General features: G+C 42.1%; 1 pseudogene; it reads right to left on the reverse strand.

Moving 5' to 3' along the window:
• Nucleotides 1–1305: 1305 nt before the first annotated feature.
• On the reverse strand, nucleotides 1306–1871 carry LOC149201110 (uncharacterized; annotated as a pseudogene).
• Between the last annotated feature and the right edge of the window lie 11741 nt (nucleotides 1872–13612).

Here is a 13612-nt window from a genome sequence, read left to right on the forward strand (position 1 = left end):
TGACAAATATGAAGGCTGGACAAACATTAAACTAATTTCCATTGGGCCTATGGAGTCAACCATACTTCAGTAAATAATGATACTGCCTTTACATAGAAGTCAGGGCATTTAGCATTTAGATGTTCAGAACACAACTCATATAAAACCACAGTTCATAAATGCATACAGGAAATCAGAGCACAATCAGTGAATTCTGAGTGATTACACATCTATGCAACTGTAAAAGACATTAAGGAGAGAATAAAAACACACATTCTGAACATGGAAATCCTTCATGAATCCTGAGAAGAAAAGCAGCCAAATTATATTACTGAAACTCTGTCTTTACATAAGCCAAAACAGTACTCTGTTATAAAATTTCCAACCCCTATTACATTTCTGTTACAGCTATATATAGAACTCTTATTCTAACTAATCGATATTCCTCCTCCAGCATGAGGGGAATTCGATTCTGCCTATGATGACACCTACTAACATTTGAAACTAACTAATAAATACAACTGACTGTTGACTGGAGTTTTAAGAGATCTAAATCAAGTAGGACTCTAACACCGTGTTATGCATGATGGCTTTAATTACAATGGTTCTCGTTCTTTGACATCTGCTCTCCTTCTGGCGGTGGCTGTGATGGGTCTTCAAGGTTCCATGTTTTCCAATCCCCTGAAACATAGGAAACTGCCACCTGTGTACCGGTCTTTAGTTTGCCTTAACTGACAGCTCCCCTTTGGACTGAAACCCATTCAAGCATTTAAAGTTTATGGCGTTTTCTTGAGTTTTCTTGGCTTTCATCAACAGAATCACACTGATCCTTACAAACCTCACGCCATTCAACATTAGCCCGGAATTATTTCTAAGTTTCTGCAGGGCTTTTCTACTGAGTATATCGTGCTGTCCGCAGCATTTCTAGCATCGATTAATGCCTTCTTTTCCTGATCTTTTTGCGCATGCATCTCAGCCTCTCTCACCATTTTCTGTATCTTGTCTTCTGTCAGTCCTCCAGACGACCGGATAGTGATATTCTGCTCCTTATTCGTGGGTTTACCTGCCCAGAATTTTACGATTGTGCCAACGTAGAGTTTTGGGATGATTGGGCAGGTGCGATTGTATTTAAAAGAGCTACACCAACATGAGCTTGTTACCTATATTACAAACCAATAACTCTAGTAACACTAGAATGAGAAAACTATTCTCAGAAGTTCTCCCATTCATAAGCCAATATTTATGCCAAAAGGAACTTGAGGTATTACATTAAAATAATACCGTGAACCAAAAACTTGTAAAAGAATTTGATGCTTAATGCATACACTACGAACCATCTGAAGGATTTGCCACACCATGATCTCTGTAAATCTCAAACTCATCAGGACTCCACCGGCATACAAGGTTGAGGTGGAATGTAGCCATTGAACACCCATTAAATGTAGTATGCGAGATGCTTCGGGTGATATTGGCTCTTCTTCTCAGCAAACTACATGATCTGCCACTAATTCTATCACACCTTTATTTAATCGAACTGGCATCCCCTGCTTCCGCAGAAATGGTTCCATCTCATGCGTGAATTGTTCCAAAGGACCTTCATTCAACTCAACCGTTTTCTCAACGGCTGCTCTGTTGCAAGTGATCCATTCTTTGCAAAATCACGCTCTTCAAAAGTTTCAAAAATTCTCATAACCTCTTCTTTTGGTAGATTGGTAAAGAATAGACCACATTCACCATGTAACATCTCACTAGCTTTATGAATACCGTCCTTGACTTCATCAGCAGCTGTGCGACCCCAATGCAATCTGTAATACTTTGTTTGATCCTGGAAAGAACCTGCTGCTACCCTTTAATCGGTCTCTGAGATCTTTGAACTTCACAAATTTCACCATTGGCCACCATGCAACCAAATTTGAAATATGGGCAAACTTCAAATAACATTTGCGTGGCAGATAAAGTATCAGTGCTTGGTGGCTCTTTACAATTCAAAGCTTTGTATATTCCGTTTCCTGAAGATTCTATTCGTGCAGCAAGACCCTCCACCATGTAAGCTGCAAGTCTTTCCATTGGGTCTCCTTGAATTTAGACTGTCTCTCTCAATTTTGTGATTATATGTGATGCCATTTCTTCTTTACCTTCAGATATTGCAGTCTCTAGAGAAAATGTATACTCGGGCCAGCGGCAAACAATGATTGCATATTCATTTAAAGTCTCTTTAATGCGTTCATACATCTTCTCGACAAATGGTGTTGTTGAATGTTGTGTTGTGACACCTGTCCAACGGACCTTATCAAGCTTACAGGAATCAAGCAATGAAAGCCGTTTGCCCTGAATCCACAGGATTATGTATAAGTGAAACAACTCCTTTGCATCAACCCCTCCCTTTACCGGACAGATATTCCAGTTAGCTAGATCTCTCTGAAAGTCCGCTGTTGCAATAACAAGATCTGCCACAGGCGGAGAAGGGCCTGATGGTGGGCATGCAACAAGAAATGCCCGTAGTCGATTGCAAAGATCCACACTGTATATGGAAGCACAAATATTTGGAAGATCTAGAGAGCTTGGGAGTATATGTTGATTGTGGATCTCAATATCAGTGCGTAGTTCATTACAAATATTCATGCACAATGCCTTCATTTTCAAATACGTTGTTGAAACAGTTAATGCATCCATCAAAACACCTTCATTGCTATTTGTCACAAACTCATCTGTCTCTGCCATGTGTCTTTTTGATCTCTTCCTAGCAGCAGTCTGGAAATAGCTGCACAATGTTAACTGTGCCTTGGGAGATAGTATATCATGAAGAAGAGAGTATATCTTTACAGCAGGAGCAAGAGCTGGATGTTTAATACTCCATATTGACCTTGAACGCTGAATCTTTTAACTGCTCAGAAGTATTAGGAGATTTCCCTTCAGATTCAGAACTGATGACAAGCATACACGCAGGAGCTTGAGAGCATGCCTCGTGTAAAATGCATCCACCCCAGAGCTATTTTGCATGACAGTTGCTATGGATTCGAACAAATCCCCAATTTTGTAGCGCAGCCTAAAACATGTTGCGCTGCGAAACTACAAAAAGGCTTTATGCGCATCAAACTAATGTGAGCGGTTTTGAAATTTTGGCATTAGAATTTTCAGTGATAACAGAGTGCAGGACAGGGAACTGCATAGTAACTAACGTAAAATTTACCATCTCGTCGTGTTGGCTCAAAATGGTAATTACTTCTTGCCTTGGTACGATCTTGTGACGGCACTGGGCGCGCTAGCATGGCAGGAGCCATGTTGGTCTATGAGAAACATGGCAGAGCCACGTATGCCACTTGGCAATGCCACATCGCGATACATGTTGATGTGACAGGGATTAATGAGCAAACTTTGAAAAGGGCATAACTTTCAATCCCGAAGTCGGATTGAGATAAAAATTATATCATCGGTGTTGAAGTTTCTAAGTCTAACAGTTAGAAACCCTCCATATACGTTCTGATTTATTCCTTCCTACTTGTTATGATTAATTAACAAGTTATTTACCATGTAAATACTGAAAATAAACACAAGTACATGCTCGACACATTACAGATCATCAACTGAAGGAAACATAAACAAGCACACAAATGACACTGTTATTTTTGGACTAATGTCCCCGGAAAAACCCAATGCGAGAAAAATGGTGCAGCTATCTGAGAGTTTGATTTCTTAAGCAGTTTCAGAATACAATCTGGGTGCCAAATTTAGCTCACCCAACAGAGAAAAATCTCGACAGTAGTACCTCTCCTTTGAAGACAGATGCTCTGGCTGAAACCCCGGATAAACACTCCGGCAACTCCCCAGCTCCAATCTGCCCCACGAAAAACCCCAGTGTCAACCTCTCAGGACTGTGTCAGCCTCTTCTGCCCTCCGCATCAGCTTTCCCAGCAGTTTCGGCAGTTCCTGGCAGTTCCAGTTGTTCCCGGCAGTTCCAGCGTTTGCCATCTACGTCAGCTTTCCCAGCAGTTCCGCCTTCTTCCCTCTGCGTCAGCTTTCCCGGTAGTTCCGGCTGTTCCCAGTAGTTCCGGCTTCTGCGCTCTGCGTCAGCTTTCCCGGATGTTCCGGTAGTTCCCGATAGTTCCGGCTATTCCTGGCAATTCCAGCTTCTGCCCTTAGCGTCAGCTTTCCCGACTGCTACATTGATCCTCCCAACACTATCTTTGCCTCTCTGCTTCTGTATTCACTACCCCTTAGTTGCAACTCCAGATCACTCTCTCAATTTTCTCAGCAAACCCAACCCTAGAAAGTCGAAATCTTGATCTCTTGGTGTGTTCTCCAAGTGACCCTCAAGCCTCCTCTTATACTTTTTTCGTTGACAAATCAACGGTCGAGATTAAGTCCCTAATCAACGGTTAAGATTAGGTCTGGCTTGATCCATGACTTTTGGACCATTCTAACACAGTTTTATATTAATTCACATTAATATTTTAATTTCCCGAAGTTTAGACTTAGGGACTCCATTAAAAATATCAAATATTTTAATATCTCTCAAACTGTTTAGAATCTACCCAAATCCTTTCTGGGTATTGGAGATCTCATGTGCCTTAGCCTCTCCACCAAATTTCGTGGCTAAATCACATCCGATGCTACCCCAAATCAACACTCCCTCTTAGCAAGGGTTGTGCTCTAGCAATACTCCTTACTGAGTATTATTCTAATCATCCGGCATCAGTCTCTGATGCTAGGCCTGTTTCCCATCATCTATACTGCTTCATCTCATACTACCACCCATGGCTCTGCCACTGCCACTGTTGCATCTATACGATAGCTCCCTCTGCATCCGTGTTGCTGCCCATGGCCCTGCAATTGTTGCGTCTGCACTGCATCCCCTCTCATCACGCTGCATCGTGTTGCCTATAGCACTGCCACTGCTAACTGTTGTACTGCAACTCAGTTACTGAGAAGTATGTAACTGATCTCCCAACTCTTACATCTCTATCTCCCAACTCTTACATCTCTATCAGGCTAGAGACACTCTCGTTGTTGAAGCTCCCTCTGTCACTGACAAGTGCTCCCTCTCTGACCCTTGCGCTACTGCAACAACTCCATGCATCTATCACCGTTGCATACCTCTTTGTGTCATCCTGCACTGGTGAAACACTCTCGTGCCTCTCGCATTGTTGCAGCCTGCTAGCCTTGCGTTGTCCTGGGAATCTTTCATTGTATCTCTCTCTGCCACTCCATACTCATTCGTCTCTACCAACATCCGCCACCCTGCTACTCCTCCTTGGGGCTCCGTAGCCAGGTATAATCCAAGAGGTTGGGTACCTCGAGGATCCTGCCCCTCATCTTCTATAGTCCTCTTGACTACAGCGTGATGCCTACCCACTTTCGCTCAAGTGGTGTGTGTGCACTCATAGCACAATCATCGTCTGTCTCCACTTCCTTCTTTGCTCTTGCTGGCGCTGCCTTGGTCTCGGAAGCCTCTCCCTTGCTCTTCTTCCTCAGACACTGGGTCGCATAATGACCCAGCTCCCCATAGTAGAAGCATTTGACCTTGGAGAGGTCCTTCTTCTTCTGCTTTTCTTGCATACCCTTAGATGTTAGGGCAGCATCCACCTCCTCCTCCTTCTTGATTCTGATCCCCTTGTTGTTGCTTCCCATCTTGGTCACCCTACTGATCTCTTCTTGCCGAAGAGTCGCCCACATTTCCTCCCAATCTGGAAGGGTCGCCCTGCCCTGTATGCTCTGGAAAAACACCTCTCAGTCTTCTGAGACTGCGTTCAGGGTTGTTCTCACCATCAACTCTGGATCTGGTGTGGCCCCTATGGAAGTCAGCTGATCTCAAATCTCCTTCAATCGATTGAGGAAGGTGTCGATTTGTTCTCCCTTCTGCATATGGTATGACAGCAGCTGATTTTCTAGGAGCATCTTCCTCTGCACGGAAGTATGCTGATACAACTTGGTCAGGGCCTCCCACATCTCCCGTGTCGTTTTCTTCTCGGCAATATGGAGTACTATATGATCCTTGACCCCGTCAAGAATGATACTCTTGGCCCTCGCCATTGCTTCCTCATACCAGTCATTGTCAGCTGGGTCAACTGGGACCACTATCGTTTTCAAGGCGAAGTGTTTGACATGATTTTTGTCAAGTACGAATAAGATTCTGGCCTTCCAGACTACAAAGTTTGACGCGCCGTCCAGTCTGTCCTGGTCTCTTACTCCGTGTAGTGTCATTACGCTGCTCTTCTACTTCCCTCCTGGAAGTTCTCAATGTGACTCCCTCTAAGCCTCGATTTCCCTCCTGGAAATCCTTATGTCGATGTCGAGATGCCCCCTACTCTGATCGTCTGTGCAACCGCACCACTGATCCAGATTTCTCGGCTAGAAACCCTCAATAGCAACTCCCTCCTCCTTGGCCTTACCCTGTTAGGTATTGTTCTGACAACAATGCCCCACCAGCTCCACTCTGCAACTTATCCACAGCCTCCTAAACCCCAACAACCTGAAGGTGAGAGCTCCTAGGCTCTGCGCAGTCCCAGCATCGGCAAACTAGCTCCCTAAGCCAACTGTGTTAGCCCTCCTGGCCTATGCGTGGCTCTGCGTGAGCCTGTCTTTGCCTCCCTCAGCCTCTACACAACCTCTTCTTGGACCGAACTTGATGATGCAAGCACTACATCACCCCTTCCTTGTTATTTTGCTACTAGGAACAACTTTTGTCACTCGGGATAGTTGTTTTCTGCTACTGCTGCTATGCTCACCTGATGTCCTCCTTTCTCCTGTGATCTGCAACCACCCTCTGATACCATGTTGAAGTTTCTAAGTCTAACAGTTAGAAACCCTCCATGTCTTTCTGATTTATTCCTTCCTACTTGTTCTAATTAATTAACAAGTTATTTACCATGTAAATACTGAAAATAAACACAAGTACATGCTCAACACATTACAGATCATCAACTGAAGGAAACAGAAACAAGCACACAAATGACACCGTTTTTTTGGACTAATGTCCCCGGAAAAACCCCATGTGGGAAAACCGGTGTAGCTATCTGAGGGTTTGATTTATTAAGCAGTTTCATAATACAATCTGGGTGCCAAATTCGGTTCACCCCATAGAGAAAAATCTCGGCAGTATTACCTTTCCTTCGGAGACAGATGCTCCGGCTGAAACCCTGGATAAACACTCCGGAAACTCCTCAGCACCAATCTGCCCCACGAAAACCCCCACCATCAGCCTCTAGGGACTACGTCAACCTCTTCGACCCTCTGTGTCAGCTTTCTCGACAGTTCTGGAAATTTCGATTGTTCCCAGAAGTTCTGGCAGTTCCAGTTGTTCCCGGCAGTTCCGATTGTTCCCAGCAGTTCCGGCTTCTGCCCTCTGCGTCAGCTTTCCCGGTAGTTCCGGCTGTTCCCAGCAGTTCCAGCTTCTGCCCTCTACGACAGCTTTCCCGGTTGTTCTGATTGTTCCAGCTTCTGCCCTTTGCGCCAGCTTTCCCGGTTGTTCCGGCAGTTCCGGCGTCTGCCCTCTGCATCAGCTTTCCCGGTTGTTGCGTTGATCCTCTCGACACCATCTCTACCTCTCTGCTTCTGTATTCAATACCCCTTAGCTGCAACTCCAGATCACTCTCTCAACTTTTTCAGCAAACCCAGCCCTAGAAAGTCGAAATCTTGATCTCTTGGTGTGTTCTCCAAGTGACCCTCAAGCCTCCTCTTATACTTTTCTCGTTGACAAATCAACAGCCGAGATTAAGTCCCTAATCAACGGCTAAGATTAGATCTGGCTTGATCCATGACTTTTGGACCATTCTAACATAGTTTTATATTAATTCACATTAATATTTTAATTTCCCTAAGTTTAGACTTAGGGACTCCATTAAAAATATTAATTATTTTAATATCTCCCAAACTGTTTAGAATCTGCCCAAACCCTTTCTGGGTATTGGAGATATCATGTGCCTTAGCCTCTCCACCAAATTTCATGGGCTAGAGCACATCCAATGCTACCCTAAATCAACAATCGGAAAGCTCTCGACGAAAAAAACGTGATGATGGCATTGATTTTGAGTTTCGAAGAGGTTGGAAAAAAAGGATTTTTGTGACCCAATCTTCATAATAGACCTTGGAGACTAGGTTAATTTTAAAGTAATGTCTTCCACAACTCAAGAATAACCCAATGGGGTGGGAGGGAGTGTTACACACAAGGTCGTAATAAGCATCCTTTAATTAGACAACTATGATGAAACTGCAAGTTTGGCCCATTTCAAGACTTTCACAATCAAAAGCCATGTCATCAACTCAAAATCCAAAAAGAGCTCTTTAAAGAAAGGGGAACTTGCAACCCCATCCTACAAAAAATTACATGCATATGTCAATAACACTTGAAAAATAAACTTATGAGACTCAAAATGATCTTCCTTTGATCTTAAAAGTGAAATGCAAAACTAAGTGATTAGACTCAAAATGATCTCCCTTTGATCTGGAAAAGGAAATGCAAAATTAAGAGATGAAACTCAAAATGATCTCCCTCTATTCTAAGAAAGAAAATGCAAAACCCTAAGTTGCACGAAACGGGGAAACGGAAACGAGTTTCCGAAACGGGAAGCGATACGAAACGCGACCTCCCCAAATTTTGGAAACGGGGAAACGCGAATATATATATATATATATATATATATATATATATATATATATATATTAAAAATATTTAAAAATTATCAATATATATATGTGCAATCATAAAGCATTAATGATACATTTACATTATATGATTATAATTTATTACATTTAAACATTAAGATTAAATTTACATCACATTTACTCATGAGTCATGAATAATCACATAATGAAAATAAAAATATAGGAACTAGAAAATCCAAAATCAGCCTTTATTTATATTAGTATATGAGGCTGCAAGTACAATAAAGACTATAAGGCTGCAAGAACTATAGAGACAAGTCACAAAAGACTAATCCTCATCATAACAATCCTCATCAAAAATAGAAGCAGCAGAATGCTCAACAGTGGATGGTGGTGCTGAAGAAGATGATGCACCAATTCCACTTCCAGAATTGTCCTCAATATTCAGGGCAGCAAGAGAGAGATCCAAATCAGGATTTTCTGCATCCACATCCCATTCTTTAGAAGGACCACTGTTGTATTCTGGACCCCTACGAGATGCAAGGCGAAGGTTGGAGTGCACATAAACAAGATCCTCTGCTTTCTGTGAGCCCAACCTATTGCGCTTCATAGAATGAATAAAACCATAAGTGCTCCAATTCCTTTCTGCTGATGAAGAGCTTGCCACTTGTGAAAGAATACGAATGGCAAGGCTTTGCAAATGTACACCATTTGCTCCATGACAAATCCACCACCTAACTGGATTCATGGTGCTTCTCTTCTCCAAAGCTGATATATCTGCATAATCATCTATTCCTGCAGCAAAACTGGCAAATTCCTCCTTTACCTCCCTATGTAGATGAGAAGGAAACATTCTCATAAGTGCTTTTTTCACCCCAGTAGCCACCTCTCTATCCTTATGGGGTGCCTTCCTCTTCCCATTGCTTTTAGCAATAAGCTCCTCATCATAAAATTTGGGGTTCAAAGCATGTGTTAAAGTGTGCAATGGTGTATTGAAATTGTTCCACCTGTCAACAATGATTTTCTTGATCAAACCAGCAAAATGATCATCAACAAACAAAAGTTGTGGAGACTCCTGCGAAATGATTTCCATAGTTTTCTCAACCATGGAATCCATGCCATCATATACCTCTCCCAAGAAAGGTTGGTCAGTGTCAGCACTCCGGACAAGCTCAAATGCAAGGGTTGTGAACTTTAGCAAGAAATCTACCTTGCTCCACCAATCCTCATCAAGGCACAATCTACGCACCATAGATCCCCGCTCTGAATCTGCTTGTCTCCACTCAATCCAAAGTTGACTCACCACCATATAAACTAATGCATGCTTAACCTCAACAAGGCGCCGCAACATCACGAAGTTTGAGGCATATCTTGTCTCAGCAACTTTTAACAACTCCAATTTGGAGTACTCTCGAAATATGGCCTGAGACCGGTGGTGGTTGGTGATGAATTTGATAATCTCCCTTGCTTCCCCTGTGAATTCCTTTATCCAGGAAACTGTTGTCGATCTCCTCTAAGATCAGATTCAGATTATGGACAATGCATGGTGTCCAAAAGATGTGGTCATACCTCCCCTCAATAATTAAACCTGCAGCTTTGCAAACTGGTGCATTATCCGTGATAACTTGCACCACCCTGTTAGGCCCTATTTGTTCAATAGCTTTTATAATAACATCAGCAATGAACTGTGCATCTTTCACCTCTCCTGAGCAGTCTTCTGCCTTGATAAACATTGCTCCTTTAGGGGAAGTGGCAATGATATTTATCAATGGTTTGCGCCTCATATCTGTCCAACCATCTGAGACTATGGTAACCCCAGAGCTACTCTAGGAAGAATGAATTGGAGCTAAAATGTCCTCCACAAGTTCCTTCTCATTTTTTAGAAGCTGGGTTCTGACTTTCTCATAGTTGGGCCCCTTGTACCCTTGAGGAGCTTTGTTAACTGCCCTTATCATATCTTGCCAGTAAGGAGAGCGAACAACATTGAATGGGATACCACATGCATAAATGCACCTAGCCACTCTGGAATCAGCTTCTTCTCTTGCTTGCACATTCACCAATCTAGCAATTCTGCTATCCTGAACTGAATGGGATGCCCCTGGGCCTCTGGTATTTTTGGGTGCTGGTTGTTCATGTTCTTGAGTGTGACCAGCTCTCCTCTTTCTTGCTTCAGCTACAATCCTTGGCTCAATGTTAGATGGAGCTTGAGTAAGGTCATCATGCCTTCTCTTAGTACCATCTGCCTCATCTTGCTCTCTTTGATATGCCCTCCTTACCAACGGATCTGATGTTTTTGTGCAACCTGAAATCCCCTGTCCTCCTCCATGCAATAGATGCGCCTTCACTCTTGGGTAGGAGCCCTTGTACGTATTATTGCAAAGATTTCATCGCCATTCCCATGAGCCACCACCTCCACATCTTTGAAGCTTCGTCACATGCCTCCAAAGAGGATAATATTTAGCCCTTGGGTTGGCCCTAGGGCTTGAAGTTGCAGCTGCACTTTGGCTGGAAGCCATTGCTGCAAAAATAAATTAAAAAAAAAAAAATCTGTAAATAATAAAAACGTTTTTCATATTTTTGGCTGTATAAACCCTAGAAAAATTAAAGAAATAGTAAGAAAAAAACTAAGAAATGAATGTGGCTTACCCAAATTAATTTTCTGTTGCTGAATCTACCCTAAAATGCCAGAAAAGAGGAGAAATATGGCTGTAGCTGAGCCAAATCTGCTGCAAAAATAAATTTAAAAAACAAATCTATCAATAAAAAACGTTTTTCATATTTTTGGCTGCCTAAACCGTAGAAAAATTGAAGAAATAGTAAGAAAAAACTAAAAAAATGAATGTGGCTTACCCAAATTAATTATCTGTGGCTGAGACTACCCCGAAATGCCAGAAAAGAGAAGAGAAATATGGTTGTAGCTGAGCCAAATCTGCTGCTACTGAAATCTCCTGCTGAAATCTCTTTCTCTTGCTGCTGAAATCTCTTTCTCCTGCTGTTGAAATCTACTTTGCTCACTGCTCAAAACACCCTAGCTGAAACAATTGCCAGTCTCCAAGAGAAACGACTTGCTGAATAGTGTGAAGAGAGAATGAGACAAACTGCTCTTTTATAACTTTAGAATAGGTTTCTAGAACATCCTGGAAACCCTAAAAAAAATTTAAAAAAAAATAAAAAACAACTTTTTTTTGGGGAAACGTGGCCCGTACGGCCTGGAAACGCGTTTCCGGCCGTACGGCCATGTTTCCGTTTCGGGAAACGTGGCCGTATGGCCAGAAACGCGTTTCCAGGTCGTACGGTACGGGGAAACGCGTTTCGTTTCGTTTCCCCCTGGGGAAACGACCCCTAGGGCCATGTTTCCTGCAACTTAGGCAAAAACAAGTATCTACCTATAAAATATCTAAAAACATTAGGAAATGGTGATCAAACTAGTTTTCTTGGCCAAGGCTTATACCTAGCAAGGATTCTGAAATTGAGCTACAAAGTATAAGCCTTCCATCCTTTTGTATCAAAATTGAATATACAAAATGGTTATTTGGAGATACCAAATTTTCATAGACCAGACAATGCAGGTCATCGCCCAAAACAAACCACAGATTTAAATTTTATAAGCTATTAACGATAAGTCTACTTGAGAAAAGCTCAAGAGACCATGGTTCAAATCTCATTGAGTACATGACCTACTATGGTGGCGGTTCGAGAGCAAATTCCCCTCCCCCCCGCCCCGCCTTGGCGGCACGAGAGTCTCGCTTTGCTAAAATCATAGGATCTTAGTATATCAACTTGCAGGTAGTTGGATGTACTCTTGGTGTTATAGTGGCAGCTACGAGGATTGATCCTAGGTCTCCCATAGATTAGGACTGGCAGTTACCGATTCAACACGTTGTTACAAAAAAAAAAACGAATAAGAATCCCAACACCTCTCTTACTTGTTGAAGAAAAGTGTAACTAGGTTCAGTATTTGTCAATGTAATTTTGATCTTTGTACTTGTCAAGAAAAAGAAATATTATTTTTATAAATTATATGAATGAGTTTCTTGCTCATTCCATAGGTCTAGGAAAGTCAAAGAATCAAAATCATGTCAAAGAGCTCTTCTTGAGCATTTATGTAATGTACATGGGTCAACCTAGTGTCAAGTAGCCCTCCAAGACAAGCACCATCCTTCAAAGAAGAAGACTGCAAACAAAACAATGAAGAGAACATCATGTCGACCTCAAAATATATATATATATATATATATTATATATATATATATGTCAGCTCATATAAAAGACACAACAATTTCGTTGGACAAGTCAGTTCAAAACGAAGATATAACACCTATATATACCAGCTGAGGTATCCGCAAAAGCACAGGAAGAATCTCGAACTTGTCTGAGATTTCTCGGAAGTCCACTACAAAATCTCAGATGACATATTGGGTACAGAACTTCAAACTAGTCTTACAACTTCAGATGAAGAGCAGAAACTTGGAATCTTGGAATCTCTCTGAACTTCGGATAGGTACAGATCTCGTTAATGATTACAAAGCCTCCTCCTTGATGGTACAGATCTCGGTGAAAGAATACTATAGTCTCAGCGTAAGAGATCTCAGTAAAGTAGTATCGGCATAGTTATGGGAGGGAAGATTTTGTTGTAATGGAAAAAAAAACATAGTCACAGTCTCAGTGGAGGAGATGATTTCAGGGTCCCACAATGGCACACATAGTGTCGACATAATCATGATGAGAGGACACTCTGTCTAAAAGGTGCATTCATGAGACAGTCATGATCTGGGTGGAGTTAGGAACAAATCTCAATCATATATATGGAAATCTCGTTGATATGGTGAAGATCTCAATGAAGGAGCAGTCATGGTGCAGCTATGATAATGATCTCAGTAGTGACAAAGGAAGAAGATTGGTGTCTTGAAGTGGCCTAATAGGTCAAGGGTCATGGTTTTGGTATTCGTCAATTGGAATCTCTATAAGAAGAATTTTGTGTGGTTTTTCCTCTCCAAGAGGAAGAGGTTTTGGCCTTGGCATAATGCCAACT

The sequence above is a fragment of the Pinus tabuliformis genome, chromosome 2_1, assembly GCF_031772625.1.
Source record: "Pinus tabuliformis cultivar Carrire ecotype Pingquan chromosome 2_1, CPIR1, whole genome shotgun sequence".
Classification (NCBI taxonomy): domain Eukaryota; kingdom Viridiplantae; phylum Streptophyta; class Pinopsida; order Pinales; family Pinaceae; genus Pinus; species Pinus tabuliformis.